Source organism: Parasteatoda tepidariorum, chromosome 1 (genome assembly GCF_982258835.1).
Source record: "Parasteatoda tepidariorum strain Cologne lab strain chromosome 1, Ptep-v5.0, whole genome shotgun sequence".
NCBI lineage: Eukaryota > Metazoa > Arthropoda > Arachnida > Araneae > Theridiidae > Parasteatoda > Parasteatoda tepidariorum.
The window spans coordinates 60,667,587-60,691,115 of record NC_141755.1 but is presented as its reverse complement, the minus strand read 5'-3'; the positions used below and the strand labels follow the sequence as shown (position 1 = coordinate 60,691,115).

Genomic DNA, 23,529 nt, shown 5'->3' with positions numbered 1-23,529 from the left:
AAGAGTAATTGAAAAATGTTTTGCACACAATTCTAAAATTCTTTATACTAGTTCTATACAAAAATAATTTTAGTAAATATTTTATTTAATAATAATCCAGAACATTTTGAATTTTAAGGTACAGAACCTTTTACATCAAAGTATGTAACCTTACATGACAAAATACAAAGTTTGAGTGAAATTTGTTGAATAGTTCCTGATAAATCTAAGATACAATTTCCTTAAAATTCGATTTCTCAGGAACTATTCAACAGATTTCTCTCAAATTTTGCATTTTATATAAAATTTGCATGCTCTAAAATGATGCAAAAAATTCTATACCTTACAATTCAAAATGTTTTGGACTATTATTAAATTAAATAAATATTTGCTAAAAAAAATACTTTTTGTATAGAATTATCTTTGGATAAACTAATTTTATAATTGGGTGCAAAAATGTTTAAATTTGGTTTAAAAGTTCGAGAAAGGGCGAAATACGCAAAAAAATTTACTCACTGGTGGTTTAACAAATGGGCAAAATTGGTAGAATGTTTCTTCACAATACACTACTTTCTTATCTAATAATGTGGGAAAACCGGTTTTTCTATGCAAAGAAAACTAGATTAAAAAAAGATTTTTTACGTACAGAACAGTCAGTGGGTTAAAATTAAGGGGTCCAAACCTTAGATCGCTCGCCTGACCAAACTACGGGGACCATGTCTCCCAGATTGCTGCTACCCCCTATATTTTGCAGATGTGAAATCCAAATCCGTTGAAAAAATCCAAATCATTTTGAGGAAGTACGTTTTTGTGTCTGATTTCGTAACATCAAATATCGTCTGCACTAATTAAATTTGAGGTCGCCTTTTCGAACTACTAAAATTTATTCCTAAAACATAAAGAACCAATCAGTAAATCAAAAGTTATTCTTTTTTTTTCTGCAATCTGCATTAGTTTGAGCTAATAAGCTACAAAGAGGCTTTTTGAGACTAGCTTTAATTTTCAATTTCTATCTAAACGACTAATAGACTGTTGCGACGCTTGAAGTAACAATTTTTTCTTAATTGTTTGGAACTTTATTTTACTGTAATTTGGTTAGTCGAAGTCATAATTTGAAGATAAATTGGTCACGCATCCAATCATAAACAGTCATTTTCAGCAAGCATTGGAATTAAATCTCAAGAGCCGAAATTAAATGTTTACCATACTAGGGGAAACAACTTCATTCCACAATTTCGTACAGTGACTTCATTTCTACATTTTATTTCTACTTCATCATACGGTAATCTGCATTTTATACGTTAGAAAAAAACTAAATAAAATCCATAATATATGAGACTATTTTTCTTCCATGGATTACAAAAAAACTGCATCCGTTAATTTAGAGATGTATATGAAAGAAATTCTCATTGCCCTGAAAAGTAACATTATGGAGTTTAAATTTTATCAGTCAAGCCCATTGGTTAGCAACCAGAGGAAGGATTTTGCATTTGTGAAATAAATCAAAAAAATTTATTAAAACTTTCTACCAGCCTCTATAGAAAAGTGATAATTTCTCTGAGCATTGCAAGAAACAAAATTTCCCTTTAACTTTGCAGTTTTCCCTTTGGCGTAAAATTAAAGAGGTAAGATTTTGATAGCTTTAAGGAAAGCAAAATTACCAGTTTAAGGTATAAAACAAATAAAAGAGGACGTAGAATGGTGCTATAAACTTGTCGAGAAAAGAGTTTCAGAATAAGATTTCCTTTAATGAAAAATACATTCAAATCACGATTTCCTACGATTTTCTTTTTGCCAGTTTAAATTATGAGTTTGCGCAGGAACAAGCAAACTTAATATTGCCCTTCAAATCTTATTTTTTTGAATGAAAGCCATTCGCTGTGAATCTAATGCGATTCGGTGTCATTGATGCATAATTGTGAAGCAATATCTACGTGATGGAACTACACATGTTCCAAAATTATTTTAAGTAAATATTCAAGTGCGAAAACATTCAAAATATGATTAACTTAATATTCTAACTTCACATTAGTATTTGTAAGCTGATATTAAACCAGTCGCTTATTACAATCTTGTGGGGGGAAAAATATGTGCTGTTTAATAAAAGGTTGAAAACTGCTTTAACTCCTTAATAGCCCTTATTTCGACTTTCATTAATTCATATTTCACTTAATGCTAGTGAGGCTTTAAAAAATAAACTAAGAGTTAAATCAAAAACTAAATGAATTACAAATGCGCGGCTTCATGCTTTCAATTTTTAAAACATGTAATTTATTAGTCATGTATCAAAATTAAAGTTTGTAAACTGATTGGGTTATAATCCGGGAAAAAAATATTATCAAAATAACGACTTGCAGATAAAGTAAGCACACTTTGAAGATGCGTATATTGTCGTATCATTCTATATTTCAGATAGAATGATATGACAAACAGCAGAAAACAAATTTTTTAGTTGGTGGTGCAATCAGTTAAAGAATCTTACTTTTGAAATTTTGTAAGGAAAAATTAATTTTAGCTAAACACAAAAGGTACAATATTGCCTCCCTTTTTTCGACATTTACGGGCTTGCTTGTATGAATAATGACACTAACTAGCGCTTACTTACGCAGAACTATAATATTCTTTTTCTAAACTAGTTTGTAAAAATAGTGAGCTAGCTGTGGCTGTCTTGTGTACTTCGCACTTAAAACAAATTTTTAGCAAATACGCTTTTTTTTTAAACTGTTGTGAATCAATAACCGCTATTTATCAATGTTAAGCTAAGTTTTTTCAATATTCTACCCCCTGTATGCAAATTATGAAAAATGGCACAGGATGAAATGAAAAGCCACAGTTTTGTGAAAATGAAACGCTGCTATCTAATTTAATATTACCCCAACGCTGCATGGTCTAAATTCTTAAAAAGTTTAATATATTGATTTAAATGACTTATGTAGATTGTAAAACATAGCCAAATGTGGTGTTTTTAAATATCTAAGCTATTTGCCCGTTCTAAAGCCAGATAATTCTAACTGCAAAAATACATACTACGTAATTTTAAGTTCGTACGGTGCTTCAGGCTTTAAGCAAAACATAGTCCTTCGCCGATCGAGAAATCAGATTCTTGGTATTTTGAACGTTGTGACTTCTTATCTCTCCCACTGGCGCAGTTTAAGTTCTTTCCCACAGATTACTAAAATAAACCATTGCGAAAGCATTCTCTTCTAGGTGTCTTAAGGCCTGGTTTCTTAGGACAGGACGCCGTCAGCTGGAAATCAGCGCTAACCTCTGATTGGTCCATTTGTGAGTTGGATAGTATACGTCATCGAACGCTTATCTTGAACTTCAATTGCCGTCCAACTCAACTGCAGTTGGATTACAGCGTGACGTTAACCACAGAAGCAATGGCGGACAACATCCAACAGCACATTGAAATCAGCCAAGATTTTGATTTTGACATTAAACATAGCTTCTTCATTAAACATAGCACTCTTCATTTAGCTCAGCTATAATGTGTTTTTTCTTAAACAAAGTCATTATTTGTTCTCTAAAACACTGGTCGACAATAACAAAATCAATACAAATTCAAAATAAATATTTGTTTACGTTATTAACGCATGCGCAATGAGAGATAATGTCTGCGTTGGACCGACTGCTCACGCTGAGCTAACAAAAAAGTATTTTTTTGGCGTCAGATCTACGTCAACTTTCCGCTGACGCCCAGATAAGGCGTTAGTTCTAAGAAACCAGGCCTTGAGCTAACAAACCAGTATTTTGTTGGCGTCAGAGTGACGTTGACGTCCCGCTGACGCCCAGATAAGGCGCTTGTCCTAAGAAACCAGACCTTAAAGGCAGGGCTAAAGAGAATAGAAGGGCTGGTTCACTCCTTTGAAGTATCTCTTGCCGCGCCGATCCTCCGACGTCACTTTGGCGCAAAGCTCGCACTTTTACTTCAAGAACGGAGCGTTTGGCCTTACTAGCTCTAACTAATATTGGATCATTTCTTTTTGCGAGATATTCTAAGACATTTGTTATTTTCTATAATGACTTTCCTCAGTTTTGCAGTGAATTTACAAGAATTTAAAACTATTATCGAAATGCCAGTTTGCGCGATTGCAACTTGCAAAAATTCTGATATAAAAACAAAAGGAAAAAGTATAATTTTTCGCGTGTTCCCTAAAGTAAATGAACAACTATGTAAAGAATGGATTCCGAAATGACACAGTTAATATAAAACAGCAATACGTTTATTCTGTCGTAAAGAACTTTTATAAAAATTCATTATCTAAATAGAAACCGCCTCGTTACTTCATAAAGAAAGGCAGGTGAAAAGAATTAAAAAATAGATAAAGTCCAAGAAAATTAAAATGTAAGTAAAAAGTATAAATAAAATGTATAGTATATAGTTGAAATTCTCCTAATTTCATAACATATTTTTTAATGTAGTTATTCTAAATATTTATGATTTTTTTTAAAAATTATATTCTCTTCAATTTAAATATCTATAAATTATATCATTTTAAATTTAAATGTCCATAAGCAATTGTAAAATTTCTAATGTCATTATGAACCTAAATTATTATTTTGTTTCAGTAATTAGCGTTTAAGGTTGATGTTTGCTAATGATTAAGTATGAACAAATTGCTATTAACGTCATATTTTAAAATCAGGGATTCTAAATTTAACTTAACTTATCTTTATAAAAGAATATGTAGATAAAAAAAGTGTCGATATATGCCTTCATTTTTCTTAATAGTTGAAGTTAAAACTGAACTTTTTAAAATAAAGTATTTATCGTGTCATTTTCACCAACTAGCAAAACATTTTTATAAGTTTAAAATGGTATTTTTTTAATATAATAACCAAGAAAGTTTTTTTTGAACTATGTTTATGAACTGAAATAATGTGTTAATTACGTAAAGTTTGAAGGCTAATAACCAGAAAAAGTCTAACTTATTTTTACAAGAGAAAGATGCAAAGTTATCATATCTTTGCTTGCGATCTCCGAGATCTGTGGACACAGTGACGTCATGAGGAGGGAAATCGTAGCTTCAGCTCTAAGAGCGGAGTGAACTAGCCCTTGTATTCTCTTTAGCCCTGCCTTAAAGGCATTCAAGCTGTTACTTTGTTTTGCTTCACAAAAAAGCTTCGTAAAACATCCAATAACCACTATGCTTGCATAAGCGAATGGTCATTGATAATGAAAAGCTTCTACTCTGATTTTATATTCTAAATATACTTTCGTAACGATTTCGGTTCGGCACATTGCTCTCAAATTTGATCGGCTCACTACGATTCAATATTAGGCTAATAGATTGGCAGGTAAATTATATATAATAGATTGGTATTAATACAATAGATTGATAGGCTAATTAGATTGAAATAAAAATATTTCAATCCAGCTTTATTTGTGCTTTTAATTATTCTTAAATTTTTGCAGAAATTACTTAGATTTATGTTTCGAAAATTTTGAATTTATTTTTAAAACGCAAAATAAGCTTATTTTATTTTGGCAGAAATGAAATTTGATTACTGATTTCTTTAAATTCTGATTGATTGGAAGGTTTAATTTCAATACATTAACTTTTAAATTATTAAAAACTATTTCATTGGAAATTTTATTCCTTATCGAGAAAATGGTCCAAAATTTTATTTTGGACAAAAAAAAATTTTAAAATAACAAAATAGAGTGCTAAAAATCTTACTAATCAAAATAAATTTCTCATTGGTTTTAAATACTATATAAGGTTGTATAAAAATATATTTGTGCAAATAAATTGAGATATGTATTAACTTTCTCGAAATTTGAAATTTTTTCGATCAAATTTAACATTTTTGAAGATTTTTCAGAGGGTGAAAAACTTAAATATTGTAAATTAGTTGAAGTATTTTATAAGCCTTTAAAAGTTAAAGTTAAATAACTCCAAGCTGATTCCTATTTTATGAAACTTGCTTAGTGCTAGTAACAAATGTTTCAATACATAAAAACTAAGTTTTAAAAAATTGTTTTACCATCATTACAAATGAATAATTCAAACATATTTAAGACATTAGCTATACAATCGGACTTCAAGTGTTTCTGTTGAATTTTCATAATTTTTTACTTTATATATTTTAGTACTTTGAAAACTATTTCCCAATAACTGTAGTGATTGCCATCAACATAAGTTAAAATGCATAAATAATTTAATTTTAACCACTAATGGTTCAAGTTTTAAAGCAAAATGTGAGAATCAGTTTAAGGCAGTTAAGGAATTACCTTTTGACAGCAATATTCACCCCTTTTGCATTAAACATAGCTTTAAAAACAAAACTAAACAATCTTGCAAAACTACTATTAGTTCGAAATATAAAACATTAACTTACTTTAAAAAAACAATCTTGTTTTTATGCATTGAAGATGTAGATATGTAAACTTCAACACTAAAACTTTCCTTTAAACTTTGACCTCTTATTTTTTATGGATGAAAGCGAACTAAAAAAGCCGTATCTCTCCCGAAAAGACTTAAACCAGCATATATTTGTGAATTGTATTCTTGTATTCCTTACTCATTTGAATGAAGGTCTTTCAAATATCCCGAAGCATCATTGCTTAACTTCCAAGGACGTCCTCTCAATTTGGGTTAAAACTGTACTTTTTTTTATATTCTCTTATGAAATATTTAAGTTTTCATAAAATTGATAATGACCCATATTTAAGAATATCCCGTATCGTGCAAGGGCAAAAAGAAGATTTTGATATCAAATGTACTACTTAATAGGCCATTGTCCTCTGATGCGAGAACTACGGAAGATAATTAAGATTGCGAAATATTGAAATTAGCCTTACAGATATAACATTGTTTTTCAAGCGTATAGTCTTTTATTTCAGCATTTGAGCAAAAATAAAAACGTATACGAAACAATTTAATAAATCTAGAGGGCTTCTCACAAGTTTCTCATTTTGTTGAATGGCATTTTAGCTAACTCAATATACTGATTGTTAAATCACAATTGCACTAAATACAACTACTAGTGACAACTTTTTTACTTTATATATTTCAACAACATTGATAAGCAGTGAATACGAAAGCTGTAATATTCTAGCATTGAGTTCTCCTTGATTAATATAAAGTTAAATTTAGGAATTCGAATTTGTCTGATAATTAAAAATCTACATAAAAGCATTCAATTTTAATGGTTAAACACTGATGCAGATTGGAGATCGGGTGTACTTTATATATTTTTACTGGCTCTAATTACAAGCAAATATATCTTCGTATTTTTTAATTTAAAAAAACAGTCAATGTTAAGTGAAAAAATTGTTAGATTATCGGTATTAAATTTGTACTAAAGCAGGAAATCCAAAGTAGCTAATTTTTTTCATTGATATTTAAAAATTTATCAATAGCAGATTTTGTTAATAAAAGAAATTTCACTGGATTCTTAACTTTCTCTTAGATCTGAATAACTGCAAATAAGTGCCAATTTGAAAAATTATTTGGAAGTGAGCCATGTTTGGAAGATTTTATTTTTAACGCAAAAAACGACAGGTGTTTCATGCTGTATTTCATAACCGTAAGTTATTAAAATTTGTAAAAACATTTACTTTTTAAAATATAATACATACAATGATTGAAAAATGTAAATGCTTTGATTTTGGTTACAACAACAACTAAAAATTTAAAATGTACTGTTACTTATTTTAGTGCCATGTTCAAAAAATAATGTATGAAACTGGAGGTAGAAAGCACTTCCGGCTTTTGTACTTCCACTACGATGCATATTTCGAAATAGGTAAGTAAAATTAATGAATGCTTCCAAAATAATGAATATACATTAGAGGAAAATAATTACATAATTATGAATGGTGATCTAGAAAGTACTGGTTCAAAAATGTTAAAGTTTCAAAACTGTTACATTGTCTAGTTGAGATTAGAAAACAAACTTGCGAGAAACAAGAAGCAACAAAAGATTCATTAGTTTTATACAAATATGATTGTCAATCTAAGAATACATTTTTACATTTAAAGATTTGTACAAATTCTTTTGCGCTATTCATGTATATTTTTAATTTTATTTCATAATATGTAGGGCCTTTTTGTATTATATTTATACTAAAATATTTCAGATTACAAGCTACGTAAAATTTCAAAACTCTTGTAAATATTCTTAATTTTCCAATAAATTACAGCTTAATCTTAAATACAAAAATAATTTTAAACCTCTAAAATACGTTAATTCTTCATAAAATTTAAATATACACCTTACTATACATAAATTATAAAACTAGTTTTAGCAGATTCAAAAACTTGAATATAAAATTCATGATACATACTCAGAGCAAGCTATAGGGTACTCAAATATTGACAAATACTTAATGAAAGTTAAAATACCGGTACAAGATAAGCATTGAAAAATACAAAAGTTAGATAACGTTTTTATGACAGAAACATAAATGTAAAATTTATCTAGTATATGATAGCGTAAGTATAATGGCTTTAATGCGTCTGTTATCAGATCTTTACCTTTTTCTGGTAAAATATATTATCGCATAAAAAATTTTAAGCAATCGCTAATATTTACGCAAGTTCACGAGATTTAAGCATCAATTTAAATATTTTAAAAATTCAAATTTATTTCATTCTGAAATTGCGCAGCATAAAAACATTTCCTCATCTGTTTAGATTTTAGAAAATATTCATAGTTTCATATGAATATACATTCTACATTAAAACAAACAAATTTAATATCTACACAACGTGCAAAATTTTCATATTTTTATTCAAAAACATGCCTTGATTTTGTTTAATCTTTATTTTAAATCTTTTATTTTGCTTAAAAACAAGAATATTAAACACTTTAAATTGACATGATAATGATAATGCATAAAATTTAAATAAGTTTTAATTTTAAGCAAGTAAACTGACAAGTTTAAAGTAAACAGATTTGTGAAACTTCTGTACATTACAAAAGCATATTTTATGACTGCCATCGAAAATGGAATGTAATATAAATTCTTTCACTATAGAATCTAAATACACTCAACTGAAACAAATCTTTGATTTACACAATCACTTCAAATCACTTTTATGCCCTCTAAGCCCATATAAGAAAACATATTTAATTTTTAAATATGTTGAATAACTGGAAATAGTTTAAACACATTGCTTGAAACGTTAAATTAACACTATAGTAGAGTTCTGCAAACTGAAATATGATTATTGAATTCTCTAAGTATTTAAACGTATTTTATAATCAATTTATCATTACCTTATCCAAATGCTTAAATGAATGTGATCTCAAGAACATTTTATACGACAGATTAAAAAATATGCTAACGTTTAATTTAAAGTCAAAAATTATCTACTACTCCAAGACTATTTAGTAATAAATGCAAGGATATAGTAATAAATGCAAGGATAAGGAACTATAGATATTTATATTTTCTAAAAAAAAAATTGTAAAAACTATTCCATTAACAAAATTCAGAAAAATATAAGTTGCATTAAAAAACTTCGTACTTCGCAATAAAAAACTTCGTAAACCACCAATTAAAATATTTTAAATGATAAAATTTTTCAAATATTACATTTCACAACATTTAATGCGTCGCCAATAGCCCATTGAGCAGCTCTAGTGAAACGCAAGACAAATTACTTTTATTAAACATTTAATGAAAATCTGATCCAAAGAAATTAACAGGAGGTTAACATTCGAAAAATAAAAATCTAGTGAAATAAGTAACACGTTAACAAGTTTCGGAATTCACTTATCCTTTCTAAAATAAGTTTTAAAGATAGGGATCAATTTTTAAATAGCAAACCAAAACTCTTTCTGTAAGAAATTAAAGCTACGATTTATTTTGCATTGAATAAAAGTTTACGATTATTCATAAAGGAATATTTGGAATCATTTTAAATTTTGAGATTTAAAAATTTAGCGAAATTTGAAGGGCAAAAAAAAGACTCATTTAATATTAAAGAAAATTCACATCTTACACATTCACACCTTACTCGTGAAACTAAATCAGCCAGCTAAAATATTTTCAAAAATCAAACATTTTAAAATTCAATCAAACCAAATTCAAACTTCTTTAAAGCTCCCAATCAAGATTTTCTAAACAATATATTCTAAACTAAATACAGATCACGCCGAACACTTCAAACCTACCTTTAAACTAGTAGTAGTTATGAAAGAACTGCACAAATTATCTCACCCGCAGAGCGAAATTATACAGCTCGCACAAACTGAAAGGATTTCCTCAAATGAAGTCACTGAAGCTCAAAATCATACATTGTTTTAAAATTTTTCTATTTATTCATTAAGGAAACAATATCCTAAAATACAGGTTGTGGTAAACACTTATTGCAAAAATAATTAGCTTTTAACAAGTACAAAAGGTAACGCATACTAATTTCACACACAAAATTAAAATTACACCCCTTGCACTAATTGAAGTGTTTCCTCAAATTATAAAACTTTAAAAACCTTTAAAACTGAAATTAAACAAAATTGTGAAATTTTAAATTGAAGGAAAATGCATGAATAAAAATAAGAATTGCATTGAGAACTTAAAAAATAACTACCTTCCAACCTGAAGTAGTTAAGAAGATTATATTCTCATTCTAAATAAGCCAGTCGCTATGAATCATCCACCGACTCTTCTTCGGAGCACACTGAATAGCAAAACAAGATTATTAATTACGATATTCATTTATAGACTTAAACGGAAGGTCACGTGTGAGAAGAGAGAAAATTTGACGTCATTATGCCCATGCTCAATGTAAAATGACCGAGGATTTTGGTTTGCCGCGAAAAAATAATTCCTCCATTTAGATGTGACCTTAACTTATTAAAACCTGGACACTCGATTTCCAGAAGAAACGAACACGTGTTTTTGGTCTTCCGTGCAACGAGTCTTTTAAAAAGGACATTTTGCAGGCTAATTACGTGCTTTTATTAACTTTCAATAGGAAAAAAAGAGAATTGTTTATCTAAAACATGTTGACCCAATAATCTTTCAATTCAAAACTAAAACTAGAAAACCTCACTTTAATAAGATTTTATTCTTAAAGAAATATTCCAGCATAAAATGTATGAAATATATTATTCAAACAAATATGAAATTAATTACATTTTCTGAATAACTGAAAAATAATTAGGGCGTTTGAGTTTCGAGGTAGTTAGGCAATTTATTAACGTCGCACTTGAGCTGCACATTGGCGACAGTCTGGTAAACATCCCTGAGGAAGATCCGAAGACATGCCATCGCAATTTTGTTCCTCTGCACAGGGGATGGCTCCCCTGCTTTGGTAGCCCGACAACTTGCGCGTGAAGTTGAGAACTTCACGATAGAACAGTTTGACTAGGACCTATTCCCAGCACCCTCGGTCCCTACGCATGCTGATCAAGGTGATCACCCCCCCCCCCCACTTACTGACCGCAGCCAGTGATGCTTGACTTCGGTGTTCTACTGGGAACCATGTATATCAGTCTGCGTAGGGACCGAGGGTGTGCGGTATTGGTCCTCGTTAAACTGTGCTACCGTAAAGTGCTCGACTTCGCGTGCAGGTCGTTGGGCTACCGAAGCGGGGGTGCAATCCCCTCCGCAAAGGATCAAACTCGTAATAGCATGTCTTCGGATCATCCTCAGTGATATTTCCCAGATCGTCAACAATAACCCGTGGTGCAGCTCTAGTTCGATGATGAACTGCAACAACTTTTTAAATGTCTGTGACCGCTTTGTGTTCTTCCTCCAACTGTTCATACGGGTAGAAGTAGTGAGTTCGATCCACGCTGTAATCATGCTTAGATCTTTTATTCTCTTTTTGTAATGTCCTGCAGTGGACTGATCGATAAGACACGGTTCCCAGCAGATCACCGAAGTCAAGCATCACTGGCTGCGGTCAGTGTGCGGGTGGGTGAACACTTGGATCAGTCTGCGTATGGACCGAGGGTGTGCGGTATTGGTCCTCGTTAAACCGTAAAGTGCTCGACTTCGCAGGTCATCGGGCTACCGAAGCGGGGGAGCCATCTCCTCCGCAGAGGATCAAAATTGTGATGGAATGTCTTCAGATCATCCCCCGGGATGTTTCCTAGACCGTCGCCAATAGCCCATTGTGCAGCTCTAGTGCGACGTAAATGAACAAGAACAATCTCTTTTTGTAATAACATCATGTAAATTAATGCGATCATCTCTCCTCCGATTAAAATTGTGGAAGTGTATTTTGCACATGCACTAGTATTGTTTGCCGATTATCACTGAGAAAGAATCCCTGCTCGTCGCCAATAGCTCATTAGTGTATCTGAATTATGATATTAACAAAAGAAAACAAAACTGTGTGTGGTGATGTCTTTCTGTAAATAGTGATGTTAAATTTGATATGAGCTAATGAGTCGTTCTTTGAAATCAATAAGTAGACTAGATAACCCATTTATTTATATTTATTCTCATACCCATGCCGGATCGTGTGTGCAGTACAAAGAATAGCTTATACACCATTACCGATTTAAAGAACATCTAACAAAAATTAGAGAAGGTCAGCGCACAAATACATACAGGATAGCAGCTGGTTACGAACCCACTCTCTCCAAGCTTCAGAAAGTTTGCCCGGAAGATTTCACTCTGCCTTGAAGTTCCAGGGATATTTATGTTCATTTATTTTTAACCATTAATGTATTGTTGTAAATACAGATACAAGCTTGTTGCTCAATACAGAGAACGACTTTTAAGCCTTTGTAAAGTTGTAGAACTGAGAATAAATAGATTTATGCATATCGTGAATTAAAAACTAAGCCCGGATCTCTGAGCAGCAGTAGTAGTTGAACTTATTTACATCACTCAAGAGCTGCATAATAGGCTATTGGCGACAGTTCGGGGAAAATCCCTCAGAATTATCTGAAAACATGCCATCACAATTTTGATCCTCTACTGCTGCTTGAAGCAGAGATGGCTCCTCTTCTTTGGAACACCTTTGACATGTGCGGAAATCAAGCACTTTACGGTAGAATAGCTTAACAAGGACTGTCCCCAGACACTTTCGGCACTTTCTTAGGCTGATCAAAGTGGTCACCCGCCGGCTCACTGACCACTGATAATGATACTTAACTTCAGTGATTAATTGGGAACCGTGTATTTTGATCAGTCCACTGTTTGACCAGGGGCCTCCGTGGGTATCGCCCGCCAAACACTCTGTTAAGCGTGGAGGTCACGGGTTCGAAACCCGTCGTGACCCTGGATGTATTCTTTGTGATGCCCTTCTCTGTATTGTGCTTTATCTGTTCTTCTACTTGACAAAGGTTTATAAGCCTTAATTGAGCACACAAGCCTGCAAATGTATGTTGTACCAATAAAACCAATAAAAAACTGTTGAGGTTCCAAAAAGACTGTAACGGAAAGATTGAGTTTATTCTACGACATGGAGTTTTTGGAGTCCGCTCCAAATTTCTTCAACTTTTGAGAAGTTTATCGTTTACGGTTAACGGTTGTTAATGCTTAATGGTTGAATTTTCGATTCATGCAATTCATAATTATCACTTGAAGTCATTATTTTTTTTAATAATAATAATTTGATCAACTTTAACTAATTTCATTTTAATTGAAATTAAACTACAATAAAAAAAGTTTCAATCTTAAAGAATAATAAATAGAATTCACGATGTTTACAAAATTCTAGGACATTCTTACTGAGTATAGTTTGATTGTATTACTTTAAATGTACCAACAGAATTCTCAATTTCAAAATGCATAGTCCCGCAGTGGGCTGATCGTTAAGACACGGTTCCCAGCAGATCACCGAAGTCAAGCATCAGTGGCTGTGCGGGTGGGCGACCACTTAGATCAGTCTGCGCAGGGACTGAGGGTGTACTGTATTGGTCCTCGTTAAACTGTTCAATCGTAAAGTGCTCGACTTCGCATGCAGGTCATCGGGCTACCGAAGAGGGGGTGCCATCCCCTGCTTCGGTACATGAAATACATAACAGTAATGTGAACATGAAATACATAACAGTAATGTTATATTAGTGTGTGTATGTGTGCTCTTGAGAATATGTGTATGTATATCTGTAATTGTAATTGTATCTGAATGTGGATGTGGAATATGTTTGTGTATATGCATATGTATGTGGATGCACATGTGACTGTGCATGTGTATGAGTAAGAAAATGTGTATATGTATGTGTATATGTACTATTATGTATTTCATGTGCCCCACGTTTTTCGTTTTTCAATTTTTTTTTAATTATTATTCTCCACTACAAAAACGTGGTTCTTAAAAATATTATTTTTTATTTTTAATTTTTTTATTTTAAATTCTAATTTTTTTAATTTTTAATTTTTATTTTATATTTTTTAAAAATTATTACTTTTCAATTATTATTCTTCACTACAAAAAACGTGGTTTTTAAAAATATATATTTTTATTTAGATTATTTTTCTTAGTCAAGAGTAGTCAAAACTACTACAAGACCACTACTAAAATAATAGAACTTTCATTTTAAATTAGGGATACAAAAATCTTTATTCGCGATCGCAACGCTCGAGTACGCCGTCTAGCGGGAGCCTGTAAGTATCGGACATTAATTTATCACGTTTTCATTTAGTTCCATCAAAGTCATTGACTGAATCAGACGCCATTTTTTAGCAGCAAATAGGAAGCAAAATTTCCCTAGGGAAAAGGCCGAAGAACTTGAAAAAAATCTCCAGAATATTAGTAAATCTTTCAGGAACAGAACACGCCAAACATTTGAAGAAAAATTCTTCAATAATTTTTAATTTCTATTATCAACAAACTTGCAACTGATGACTTCCGATTTCGGATACTGTTACAGATGTATTAAGGTATAATGCATTTCTTCTGTCTTCAATTCATTACGAATTAAAGTGAAGTCAACATTGCTTTCGTCATTCCAGTGAATAAATATGAATTCAGAACATACAGAATTGTAATAGTTATAGAATAGTATATATTTCTGTATCCATATAATTCGGAAAACAACAATAAAAAATTATCCAAGTTACTTGAAATAGTGCCATTTCTGCTGATTCTTAATTAATTTAAAGAGTTTTCTTGGTAAGTTTTTTTTAATTTTGAAAGAATAAGTTTAACTAGAATTCAGCTATTCTGTTTTTAGCTACATATTCAAATTCATATCAATTATAAAATTTTGCTGTGTAGTATGTTATCTAAAAGTAATGAAGGTATAAACTATGTATCTATTATTTGAGAATAAAGTTTTCAAACAAGGAACTTATCATTTTGGAATTCTCCGGGAATCATAAATCAGGTAAGTGCAATGATTTTTACAATAAAAAATTTGCTTGTAAATATTTTTTTTTCATTTGATGATGGTTCTCTACACTACAGAATGGGTTTTTACGTCTGATTAAGAACTATAAGAATAATAAAAAAAGAAACAATATGAAAGTTTTTATTTCAATGTAAAGAATTCTTAAAATCGTTTTTTTATCCTAAGAATTCTTTATTTTCCGTTTTTTAGTTTATAATTTTTTGATAAAAATTGTTCTCAAAATACTTTTTTTGAAAAATTAAATGGTATAACATTATGTGTTTATGTATACTTCTTGTATATTCCAATGTTTGAAGTAATATGATTCAGAAAAGTATGGAATAAAAATTCGGTACTAACGTATTAACGCCACCGCCGCTACAGATTTGGCGGTTCTTAAGAGCCGCTAATCTACACTTAAAATTTTTGCGACAATTCATAAAATAAAACATTTTATTTAAAATCAAAATAGTTAATCGGATTTCGGTGGAAAATGAGCCGATATAGAGTTTAGCATAGATTCAAAACAATCATATCGCCATATGAACTCTGATTAATAAGATTCCAAATGAAATAACATTTCCAAAACGTACGTTTACCAAGATAAAGTTTTATGTTGTGGGAATTGGTACATTTTCGTTTTTTCGGTAAAATATTTCCCTCCTGAAAAAATAAAATTGCATCTTGTTTTGTTTTTGGCAAATCCCAAAGACGAATATTCGTAGCACTAAAAATGGCGACAAAAAAGAATTGTCTTTTTTTTTTCTTTTTTTTTGTTTCGTCAGCATTCTTTATTTTACGTTTCTTAGTTTCTAAATAATGATTTTTATTGAAACTTGAAATTTTTTGATAAAAATTGTTGTCAAAAAACGTTGTTTACAAAATTAAATTTCATAAAATTATGAGGCTTATGTATGCTTTTTGTTCATTTTAATTTTTGAACTAATATGATTCTTAAAACTATAGAATGTAAAGTTTAAATGGGCCTTTCATGTTATATCATTAAATTTAGTAATACTATTTCTCGGGCATTAGGTTTTAACTCTTATAAGAATATACATATTTTTTTCTGTTAATGTACAAATATTTTTCCGATGTGTTTTGGATGTTCCTTCTCTAATAAAAAGAGATACCATTTTGTTTTCGGTTGTATAAGAAGGAAGATCAAGCATTTTTCTTTTTTAAATTTAATAAGCCACATTAAAGAAGGAACGTTGCAATGCTACACGCTACATTAACGACGTCTCCAGAGTAACTGAATGACGGTTCTTATAGAAATCGCAGGTAAGCGTCTCATACAACAACGCCCCCTATAGTTCGTTGCGATTCGCGATCGCAACGCTCGAGTACGCCGTCTAGCGGGAGCCTGTAAATATCGGACATTAATTTATCACGTTTTTATTTAGTTCCATCAAAGTCATTGACTGAATCAGACGCCATTTTTTAGCAGCAAATAAGAAACAAAATTTCCCTAAGGAAAAGGCCGAAGAACTTGAAAAAAATCTCCAGAATATTAGTAAATCTTTCAGGAACAGAACACGCCAAACATTTGAAGAAAAATTCCTCAATAATTTTTAATTTCTATTATCAACAAACTTGCAACTGATGACTTCCGATTTCGGATACTGTTACAGATGTGTGTATTAAGGTAAAATGCACTTCTTCTGTCTTCAATTCATTACGAATTAAAGTGAAGTCAATATTGCTTTCGTCATTCCAGTGAATAAATATGAATTCAGAACATACAGAATTGTAATAGTTATAGCATATTCTTCTTCGTTATAGAATAGTATATATTTCTGTATCCATATAATTCGGAAAACAACAATAAAAAATTATCCAAGTTACTTGAAATAGTGCCATTTGTGCTGATTCTTAATTAATTTAAATCGTTTTCTTGGTAAGTTTTTTTTAATTTTGAAAGAATAAGTTCAACTAGAATTCAGCTATTCTGTTTTTAGCTACATATTCAAATTCATATCAATTATAAAATTTTGCTGTGTAGTATGTTATCTAAAAGTAATGAAGGTATAAACTATGTATCTATTATTTGAGAATAAAGTTTTCAAACAAGGAACTTATCATTTTGGAATTCTCCGGGAATCATAAATCAGGTAAGTGCAATGATTTTTACAATAAAAAATTTGCTTGTAAATATTTTTTTTCATTTGATGATGGTTCTCTACAGAATGGTTTTTTTACGTCTGATTAAGAACTATAAGAATAATAAAAAAAGAAACAATATGAAAGTTTTTATTTCAATGTTAATAATTCTTCAAATCGTTTTTTTTATCCTAAGAATTCGTTATTTTCCGTTTTTTAGTTTATAATTTTTTGATAAAAATTGTTCTCAAAATACTTTTGAAAAATTAAATGGTATAACATTATGTGTTTATGTATACTTCTTGTATATTCCAATGTTTGAAATAATATGATTCAGAAAAGTATGGAATAAAAATTCGGTACTTACGATGTATTAACGCCACCGCCGCTACAGATTTGGCGGTTTTTAAGTGCCGCCAATCTACACTTAAAATTTTTGCGACAGTTCATAAAATAAAACACTTTATTTAAAATCAAAATAGTTAATTGGATTTCGGTGGAAAATGAGCCGATATAGAGTTTAGCATAGATTCAAAACAATCATATCGCCATATGAACTCTGATGAATAAGATTCCAAATGAAATAACATTTCCAAAACGTACGTTTGCCAAGATAAAGTTTTATGTTGTGGGAATTGGTACATTTTCGTTTTTTCGGTCAAATATTTCCCTCCTGAAAAAATAAAATTGCATCTTGTTTTGTTTTTGGCAAATCCCAAAGACGAATATTCGTAGCACTAAATATGGCGACAAAAAAGAATTGTTTTTTTTTGTTTTTGTTTCGTCAGCATTCTTTATTTTACGTTTCTTAGTTTCTAAATAATGATTTTTATTGAAACTTGAAATTTTTTGATAAAAATTGTTGTCAAAAAACTTTGTTTACAAAATTAAATTTCATAAAATTATGAGGCTTATGTATACTTTTTGTTCATTTTAATTTTTGAACTAATATGATTCTTAAAACTATAGAATGTAAAGTTTAAATGGGCCTTTCATGTTATATCATTAAATTTAGTAATACTATTTCTCGGGCATTAGGTTTTAACTCTTATAAGAATATACATATTTTTTTCTGTTAATGTACAAATATTTTTCCGATGTGTTTTGGATATTCCTTCTCTAATAAAAAGAGATACCATTTTGTTTTCGGTTGTACAAGAAAGAAGATCAAGCATTTTTCTTTTTTAAATTTAATAAGCCACATTAAAGAAGGAACGTTGCAATGCTACACGCTACATTAACGACGTCTCCAGAGTAACTGAATGACGGTTCATATGGAAATCGCAGGTAAGCGTCTCATACAACAACGCCCCCTATAGTTCGTTGCGATCGCGAATCGCGAATAGAAAAACAATACCTTTACGACTTTCATTAGTTTTATGCTGATGACAACCAAAACAATCTGGAAATGAATGAGGAAAAACTGGATCCTACCGCGTGATTTTTCAGCCGATAAAAATACTCCGACAATAAAAATCTTTTCACCTGACATGTAATACTAATTTGAAATAATGGAATCGACAACAAAAGACAATCTCGAAAATATTTTTTTTTTAAATTTTAATTTTATTTTACTTTGTATGTCTTTTTTTTTCTTCATTTTCATGCATTGTCATCCAATTCTGAACTATGTGCCAAATTTGAAGTTTGTAGCTAGTCGGGAAGTTAGTTTAAAATCGATTACAAAATTCCACCCGGACAGACATACACGAAGGTAAGTTTATATAAACGTGGTAATAATAATAAAATACTTTATCACCCTAAAAAAAAATATTTTTGTAATTTATTGCTCCAACAATTAAAATCGTTGCTATGCCACTGTATATAAAATTGTGCAATATATTTTCTAATCCACTAAAATTTATATAAAGATTTTGGTGATAAGTAACAAAATTATTCTAACTTTCCATTTCAGCTCAATATCCACACCAACCCAGTTCTCCCCTCTGCGAAACATTCTTATAAATTTAAATTAATGAATAAGAAATATTTTAAAAAATACCGTTAGCGTAAATAACATTTCCTCAAAAAAAATAATACCAGATTTCACCCTGAATTATTAAACACCTGTATAGAATTATTAACCTTTGAGAAAAAAAATTCGTTTCTATATTGTAATGAATCAAAAGGATAATTAATAAAACCTTCACAAATGGAAAGCGAACTGAAACAAAGCATGTACGTGTATATAAAATTCTCTCTTTAAGCAAACAAACATTATTTTTCAAATAGCAGTATATGAAAGTAAATAAGCAATTACTTACGAATTCAGTTTTTATGAAGTTTACCTTAATCTTTTTTTTTCTTTTTGGTATAATAATTTACCATTATTTATCCACAAGTTATAATTGTGTTTTGGAATAAAAGGAAACCCCAGTAGTTGGATGAACCGTTTGTTCTTACGACTCCTTACGTTCGCTAGGCACGTTTCCAGTTTTTTTTTTAGGCCTGTTTTTCTTCTTTTTTTACGTCACTGTTAAAAAGAAAAGAATTCCAAGCTACTTATAATATAACTGTTGCGGTAAAATGATAAATACATTAATTAACACTAGGCGTGTTAAAATTTATATCGAAACAAAGCATCATCAATTAAGTTTAATTTTTTTTTTAAAAATACTAGCGATGATGATAATTAATTGTCGAATTTTCCGTAATTATGTTGAATACAGTGCGCAAAAAACAATGGATCACCCTGTATAACTTTTGATCTAATGGTTGGATCTTAACATTTGAAAACTTAGTCTTGATTTTTCAAGCGTAATTTCAAATATGCTTATAAATTGCAGCAGACGAAATTTTATGTTACAAAATCAGAAACAAAAGCGTACTTTCTCTGAATAAGCATTTTTTTTTAAATATTGTTATTTTAAACTCATTGTAAGGATACTTAAGACATTGTTAAGATTTCAAAGCTAAAAATCTGTTGACTCTATACTCGTATAAGAAGGTTTCATTTTCCGCGTATTCATTGAAATTTAGGAATTTTTCCAATTTGTTTTATAAATAATTACTAAAAATTTCAAATAAATAAGACCACACTTACAACCAAACTATTCATTCTAAATATATAAATGTAACAATGTATATATGGTCTTAAACTCCTCTAAGAGGCTAGTTATTCTCGTCAATTTGATGTGTAACACTTACATCAACAAATGTTTACATTTACCATATACTGACGGTAAAAGTTAAAGTAAAGTTTTCATTAAATGATAATAGGTTTCGATTCTGGCTATAAGTTTTGCATGAAGATTTTCTTACATTAAATATAACTCTAACCTTATTTTCTACTCCTGAGTGATACTCCTCGTGAATTTTCGCGCTTGCGCTAAAAACCTCAAATAGCATGAGCAGTAGAGTTAGGAGACACCATACCGCTTTGCAAAATCTCTCAAATATTTCTAATGTACATCAGAAAATGTCGACGTTCAGTGTGCATATATGTGAAAGTTCAATAAAAGCTTTTGTTAAATTTCAATATTTCTCATTTACATCAGCGAATGCCGATTTTCAGCATGCATGAATGGTGAAACTTGAATAAAAGCTTTTGTTAAATACGAATATTTTTCATTTTGAACGGCAAATGTTGACGTTTAGCGTGCACTTATTGTGAAAGATGATTTAAAGCTTTTGCTAAACGGCAAAATTTTTTATTTACATCAATAATAGTCGGCATTCAGCATGCACGGATGGGGAAAGTTAAACTAATCTTTTTGTTAAAGGGCAATATTTCGCCCTCATATCGACTCAACAAACGTCGTCATTTAACTTGCACTGATGATGAAAGTATGATGAATGTCAGTATTTCTCATTTACATCAGCAAATGTCGACATTTAATATTTGTAAGAAAAAAATTCTGATTACAAAGTTTACTGATTACTTTCACCAAAATTATTAAACTCCAAAAATCTAGCGTACACAAATAAACTTAAATACAGAAGTACGAAAAAAGCAAAATAAAACGAATTTACTAAACATGATACCTCTTTTAGAAGAATATCCGGGAGTAACAAAAGCACACCACATACTGCACGTTTTAAAATTCCCATTCAGTAGTTTCTAAATTTTTTTGTTCACCTCATAAGCTCCTAAACTACTTAGTTACCAATTACAAACACATTAAAACGTAACAGGTATATTGAATCCGTTTCATACTTTTGAATTAAGACATCCGAGCTTGTCAGCAGGGTGAAAACGATCAAAATATTTTTTGCAACTTAGGAAGGTGATTGCGAAAAACGTAGCTTTGTAAGGACTAATAAAGCAGTAAGTAATTCAAATTAAATGCCACTGTAAATTGTTTTATAATTACGTCTTTATCTCTTAATCCTTTGTTTCATAAATTTAATTTTTTTACAAGCGATCTTAATTTTCATTTCCGAATGGAATTTTAATGCAGACAATTAATTGAAAATACAATGAATAATAGTCTGAAGGGAATAGGAAAAGGTAACAGTCTAATATTGAGTAGATATAGTTTAATGCACGGAATTATATAATGAGGAACTACTTTTCTGAGAGGGAGTAGCGGAATCTGCAATGCACGGTCAGAAAGTTAAGGAACAAAATCTATTTCGTGGTAAACTCAAGAAATACTGAGCCGAATAAAGAACATTTTATATGTAAGAACGTAAAAGTATGATAAAACAACCGTGATAAAAAGAAAAACCTCAAACTGAAACTCATAAATTTATTTACATCATAGCAAGATGTTTAAATAAATGAGGTATGACTCTCTCTGAAGTTCCCCTTGAAAAAAAATATGGCGTTTTGAGGTTGTTTTGAAGTTGAAAAATGTTTAAAAAAAATGAAGCTGATAGAAAATGAGGTAGCTAGGTAGAAAATGAGGTTATGTTTTACACCAATCTCATCATCATCAATAGACTTCAATTTCAACCTCATTTACATTTCACAAAATCAACCTCATATATAACTCAAAAATAATTTTAGTTTAGATGGGGTGAAATTATTCACACCTCAAATATACGGATGTGCTTGAAGTGTAGAAAAAAATAATCCGTATACCTCAAAAAAACCTCCCTGAGCTGGCTGCTCTAAAGTAGACTTCAAGCAACCTCAAAACAACCTTTGTGAATAAAACAACTTCATATACCTTAATTATAAACCTTAGGAGGTTGATCTTTTAAGGTTGTTTTTGAAATCAACTTCGAATAAACCTCATATCAAACTTGTCACCTCAAAACAACCTCAAAAATACCTCAAATTTCTTTAAGGGTTTTTTCTAATGCAGCGGCATGTAACGAACAGCTCTCCTGTTTGGCATTTTCTTAGACAAAAGAAGGAACTGCTGACTTACTTTTTTTAGTTTAGATAACAACTTTTAAAGGAAATAAAAGTGTGCATTGTAATTGGGATTAACTTCAGCCAAGAGGAAAATCTTCAAAAAAGAGAGCGAGTGGTTAAAAACCGCTGGATTGTAAATTAGCCTCCTTGAAGGCAATGCAGGTCTCACAATAAATTGTCATGCTGTTTACGAGATAGACAAGTGTTTTGAGACAAGAAATCTTAGCCTTCCCTTTAATCAGTTCTTAACCACCAGAAGTTTCTAATAGTAAGTGGCAAGCAGCAATTGCTCTGACATACTCTATGGGACTCAGTTCTAGGGATTTAACTGGTCCTTTCCTTCTCTAAACATCTTCGGCTTCAAAATATTCCACAAGACCAGCCCAGTATAAACATTATCCATAAAAATGTAACACGATGAACATATTATCCGTAAAAAATATAGTAGCTCCCTACATACATTTGATGACACACACACACACATAACATATATATATATATATATATATATATATATATGTGTGTGTGTGTGTGGGTGTGTGGTGCCAGCTCCTGTACACAAAGCCGATCTCAGTTCTCTGTGGTGCCAGTTCCTGTGCTGTAACCCGATATCAGTTCTCAGATCCGTCAGTTAGAAGTCGCCTTAAGCTAGAAGTCCCGCAAGTCAATGCAAGCTAAAAACTCATCCCTGTGCACGACGAGGAAGCAGTGGGGATTTCCCAGAGAAGAGCGGGATGGAGAACGAACCGAAAAAGACGTGATGAACTCCAAAGAGGAGCTTTGATTATTCAAAACTTTTAAAGACGAACTCTCATTTATTATTTTTTTGTTATTTAATCGTTAATTGCTAATAGTCCGTCCTATGTAAATTTAATCTTCAATATATATGTTTT

The 23,529-nt window shown here is 30.7% G+C and overlaps 1 protein-coding gene across 3 annotated transcripts in view; it reads right to left on the bottom strand.

Moving 5' to 3' along the window:
- LOC107457059 (very long chain fatty acid elongase 7) overlaps nucleotides 1-23,529 on the bottom strand; it is a 79,041-nt gene that overhangs the window by 34,000 nt on the left and 21,512 nt on the right. Inside the window, exon 1 of one of the 3 annotated variants that reach the window (XM_087165239.1) lies at nucleotides 10,527-10,872. The exons of 1 other annotated variant lie outside the window; for it this stretch is intronic. The gene's annotated coding sequence lies outside the window, so the exon portion shown is untranslated. Of the gene's footprint in view, nucleotides 1-10,110; nucleotides 10,484-10,526; nucleotides 10,873-23,529 lie in introns of those variants that run through there. One more of the 3 variants, XM_087165242.1, reaches the window with a different exon arrangement.